Here is a 5,849-nt window from a genome sequence, read left to right as displayed (position 1 = left end):
AATACATGTAGTGTATATATAATACATTTATTTATGAAAAATTGAAGAATGAAGAATTATAAAATAGCTATAACTTTGTTATTCTGTCTAGGCCAGCAGAGAAGGCTTTGCTGGCCCTGACGGCCCACCACTGCTTGGAATATGCAGAATCTGCTGACTGATTGAATGCAGGCGTCTAGCTGGATGACTGAAGAAATTATACTGGAGAACCCAATATAATTAGAGGTGCTTCTTGGTAAGGAAATCCGCCACAGGAAAACAGGATGTGACACTCTTGGATCAGGGTCTGGCCGAACCCTTGAAGATGGTGAAATATGGTGCCTGCTGGAAGCGGTTGGAGGTCCCACTGTCTGACTGGGCAGCAGACTTATTAGGAGTACCCAGCTGCAGTGGGTTTCTGGGTATTTGAAGGGAAACTCTGGGCTCCGATAATCAGAAACAGGAGAGTCTGGCTACAAGGAGCTTGACTGTTGAGTCTACTTTACAATTGTTGTTTTCAAACATGATTCAATTTCATGAAGTGTTTAAATGTAGGCCTACCATAGTAAAGTAGATTATATTTCACTTAAAATATGCATTAGTGAAAACAAAACATAATTTATGTATTGTTAAATAATCTCTCCCTGTTAATCTCTCCCTTAAACCACCACGATATCCTGCACTTGCATCATGTGAAATCGGCCTCCTTACTATTGACTGATGAGTAAAAAGATGATTGTCTCAAGGCCTATTGACCAAAATGAAACTCAACAGCCTTTCAATTTCAGCTTTATCATGTGATCAAGCAAGATGAGCCCCAGCAGTGACAATATCACTCCCAAGGCAGAAAACCAATTTCGTTTTCAAGCCCAGCAAACCCACATGCAATTTGTCGAGGGGAAGATTTCGAGGAGTGAGTATGAGAGTTATTTGCCTCTTTCTCAATTACACATTTCTAAAATATACAATCGTTTCAGCTTTTTTTTCTCTACATCTGTGATTTCAGTCTCTCTTCTCACCACTCCAGATCTTTTTCGTCAGCTGCCAGCTTGTGACATGTGTTAGGTCCATAACTTTAGAACACAGGGAGAAATCGCCCCCCTTCCTTCAGCCATGTGCTCTCAATCGCCTCCAAAACACAACAGCAGGTTTAAGTCAAAATCAAATGGATTTATTATCCAAGAAACATAAAAACAGTTACAAACCGAATCACACTATTAATAACAAAACAAACTTAAATTCCATGAAATGTGAGATCCAATCCGAGTCCCCCAGGTCGCTGGTCTGCCTCCCTGGTGGCCAGCAGAAGATCTGAAATCTCCCAGAGCTTCAAACCCTTTTGTCCCCTCAAAGTTACATCTCTCAGCTCATCGATCAGCTCATTGATTGGCTGAAGTCCAACAAGCCCCTCCTTGGCTCTTGACCTGTTGACACCTCTAACACCTCACGGAGCTACTTTCCAACCCCTCTTGGCTCTTGGGCTATTGTTCTTCTCCAACACCTCAAGCAGACACTTTCGCCCAACCCCCGCTCCAGCACATTCCTCAAACCTGATCACACAGACACTCAAACACATTTCTTGGTCTAAACTTCCATAAGTAAACACATTGTAATATATAATATCCATAATTAGGAGCTTCAAAACCTAAATTTCTCACACATGACTATAGATCCACAGGGATTTCTTCGGTGCAGAAAGGTACAGGAAAACCACGAACAATACCCACATTCTTTATATCTCATAAAGTGTTTATTTTCTAAACAACTTTGATCATTTCATTGCAGTTTCTTAGAAATGACCTCCAATGTATTCATGATTTCCACAGATTACATGAAAACAAATAACTCATTGAAGATAGACTCATTGAGTGTCTACCTGTTGGTCCACCACCGTGATCCTCTCTTTTAATCTAGCGCCACCACCTGGAAAACCTTTCACTCATCAGCATGTTAGCATTGTCAGTGGGAGCATATTATCATGTTATAATGCGTCATAAATACCCCATTAGTATTCGTTTCACACACCTGTACGCTCTTTGTTATTCCAGTGATTGTCGACTTCAATAAATCTGTTGTGTATTCACGAGGCGGACGCCATGTAGCGTTAGTTACTTTATTCGGCCATGGATAACTCTTGACTCAGTACTGCGCATGCGTGCTACAGTTACTATGAAAGGACCGTGTTCACTGAGGTCCAAAAAGCATTTGTACTCATTTCAACCATGTAACGTAATGTGATCAATACACCACAAAATCAAAATAGCATCATGCTGCCAATTGTTCACATCCATATGTAATTTGATGTCATCACCAGACTCAACACTTTTAAATTCCTGTCTTTTCCACGCAGAGTTTATTAGCTCAAGTATGAAGGCAAATCACTGTCAAAATCCGAGAGTGCAAATGAGATCCAGGTGCGCGCGTATTTTACTTTGACGAGCGCTTTTTAACATCACTCTGCAAGCAAAATTCACTCTCGTGTGAGCAAAAGTCGCTCGCAAAACTTTAACTTGCTCGCTCGCTTGAGGGTAGATTTTCTTTTTGACAGTAAGTGGGCGGACCCAGTCTCCATCGTATCTCTACATCTAATTGGTTACAATCCTGGTCTTGGGATAGACCGGATATCACTCTGACACAGACGCTAGTTCTGATAGAGGTGGTTTTCAATCCGCCACTAAACACTACTCCACTACATCTCAAGATGTTCTACATTTGTCTGACAGGTTTTGTAAACTTTTCAGACTGTAGAGGCTGATGAAATACAAATTATGTTAATAGAGTTGTTAAATACAATAATTAAAAATGTGTTAAAGTCAAGTTGCTCAGATTGGTTTAAATTCACTCCATCATTCTATTACACACAATGTGTGTTTGATACTCAAACCTCTTGTGACAAACAGTTCAAAGAAACTCTTTGATCTTAATTGATTAACACATGATGTGATCATATTTAATCATAGTGTTGTGTTTACAGAAGAGATATAATATAGTTGTATATAATATGAGCAACAATGTGGACCTGCTCAAAGATCTGGAGCCAAGATTAGGGACCACTGTTTGTATATTAACTGTTAAATCACTGACAAGTAGTTAGTGGATGAAATGGTATTCAGATCCTTCACTGCAGTAAACGTACTAATACCATACTGGTGAAACAATAATCCACTACGAGTAAAATACCTGCATTCAAAACCTTAGTCAATGTTATTATCAGCAAAATGTACTTTAAGTGCAGAAAGTAAAAGTACCCGTGCAGTAAAATGTACATTATTTGCCCCTGACCTGTAGTGCAATCTGAAAATCTCCCCCTAGCGTCTGCGTCAGAGTGATATCCGGTTTATCCAAAGACGAGGATTGTAACCAATTAGATGTAGAGATACAATGGAGACTGGGTCCGCCCACTTATTGTCAAAAAGTTTCGCGAGCGGGAATTTTGCTCTCGGAGTGATGTAAAAGCGCTCGTCAAAGTAAAATATGCGCGTGGCTGTTTGATTAGCGCTGAGGGTCCACCAACAAACAGCCAGACTCATCATTTTCTTTATTTACCTGCAGAGTAGAGCTCAGACTTCAGATATGAGACTGGAGAAAAGATGAAGGCAGAGATGAAGAGAACATGGAATAAATAGTGAGTGTGAAGCCAGAGAATAGCTACAGAAATGCTTCCCCTTTCCCCCAGTCTTCTGAAGCAGTTAGAGCATCTCAGTCCATGTGTGCTTCTCAAAACCAATAATGCTTCCTGGGATGGTTCCACGTTCATTCCTACAGAGGCTAGGCAAAACTCCTTTCTAACACTCTAGTGAATGTTTAGAAGAAATTTACTTTTTTTACTTTATTTTGAACGATTCAGTTTATCCCAATTTCTACTAAGAATATGGATTTTTAAAACAATAAAAACATATTGTAAACAATTAGGCTATATTGACACAAAATCAACAGGGATTGTGGGGCGAACTACAGTAAGAGAACAATACTACTGAAATTGAAAAGTAGGACAAATCCTCATCTCACAATAGCTATGTTTCCATTTTATTGACAAGTGTATTTTTAACAAACTTAAAATGTTGCAGAAAAAATAAATAAAATGCAAACAAGGCATTTCTATCAACTAGTCTGGAGCAAATACACTCAGCTACAGCATAGTTAGGTCAGAAGTTGGCCCTTTGCATGGCTGTAATACGCCAGTAAACCGAGTAGAAGATGTAAAGGTTGCAAACCAGAAACAAAATAAATCGACTTGGCCGTCCAACCAAATCTAACCCCGCTACGAGGGGAAAGTGGAGATCCCATTGCTTATTTATTTTTCATTTATTCTCTCACTTTTCTTTTCACCTTCTCCTTTTTCTTCTTTATTTTAAATTAATACTTTTTGTCTCTTTTATGTTTTGAAAACCAATGTCCAAATTGTCTACCTGTGTATGCATGAATTGGTAAATAAAGGGGTAAAAAGACGACAATTACAGTTTTGTATTATTTTGTTAAAAACTCATGGAAAAACAACCGTGGTCCCAGCAATGACAAGATACAATACATAAGTTAGTACAATTCCCCCTTATGTGAACAGCATGGCCGACACTTTAATCATAATCAAAGACAAATCCAGAAAGTCATCATAAACAAGCAGAATCTACACAAATAGTCAGCATCATGAAATATTGCCACAACCAACATCCCTGACATCAGTACTAACACAACTTCCCAAAATATAGCTGCTCAGAGATTAAACCCACACAGGTCAAAACTTGCTCTTTGGAAGCTAAACTACATTTGTCAAGGCTCGGAACAATTCTACTGCACTTAGTTTCAAAATTGTACAAAGACGTAACTTCCACGGACTAAATGAGCTTTTTGATTTCCAGGTGACGGAGCTTTTTGCTGTGTACTAAAGGATTACAAAGATAAAACACAAAACCTACGCAGGTCAATATGAATTGTCTCTTTTGTAGCCTAACTAGCATTTTCAATAGTTTATGCTTCTAGTACAACATAATTTAACAGAATTTTAACTGAACGAAATAACTAACTTAACATTTTAATTCTTCATCCACAAGGGAAGGAGTAGCCCTCTGGATTTCATGTCCTCTATAATAGTCTTTTTCCCAGCGGTTATGTTGGTTGCACACTTCTTAGCGAAGTACAGCAGGGTGTCAGCTGCAGGATCAAACTTCAGGCTCTTGAAGGTTTCAGGGTCCACAATCTTGAGCTGTGCAATGGAAGTTGTCATCTTGAAGGTTTCCTGATCCACACCATTGATTTTGAAGGGTTCACTTATTTTGTGAACATGGCTGAAGCTTTTTAGTATCGTTTGATATCTGTGGATAACCTCGGCTGGCCCTTTGACTGAAAATATAAATATATATATAAAATAAAAACATGAGGGATGAGGACAGACCAAGGCTTATACTCATCTAAGATTCCTCAGCGTGGCCTCAACAACATTTCTCTTCTATGAAAAGTATAAAGCATATTCTAGGGATTGGACAATCTGCTTATCCCTTGATATGATTTGTTTTATGATATGTGGTACTGGATTCATTACAACCACGATACGATGTAATAAGTTCAGTCAATGACAACAAAGTCTTGCTGTTCATTTATTATAGTTATTTCTGAGAAACAAATCTTTCTAGTGTTTTTTTAGTTGGTTTGAGGTTTTGTGCTTACTACAGCATAATAGAACAGGGCTGATGTCAATTTCCTGACTCACAATTCACATTTTATTTTTGTATTGTGACATATTACATATAGCCTTTCTAGTCTTCCAACCACTCAAAGTGCTTTACACCAGTGGTGGGCCGTGCATTGTATACCTGGGCCTTCAGTGCTGTCCTACTACAGTTGAACCACCTCCTAATAACCTCGTTATGATGCCA

Source organism: Anarrhichthys ocellatus, unplaced genomic scaffold (genome assembly GCF_004355925.1).
Source record: "Anarrhichthys ocellatus isolate YVR2014 unplaced genomic scaffold, GSC_Weel_1.0 scaffold358, whole genome shotgun sequence".
NCBI classification, from domain to species: Eukaryota; Metazoa; Chordata; class Actinopteri; order Perciformes; family Anarhichadidae; genus Anarrhichthys; species Anarrhichthys ocellatus.
Note: the sequence above shows the minus strand (reverse complement) of the source record.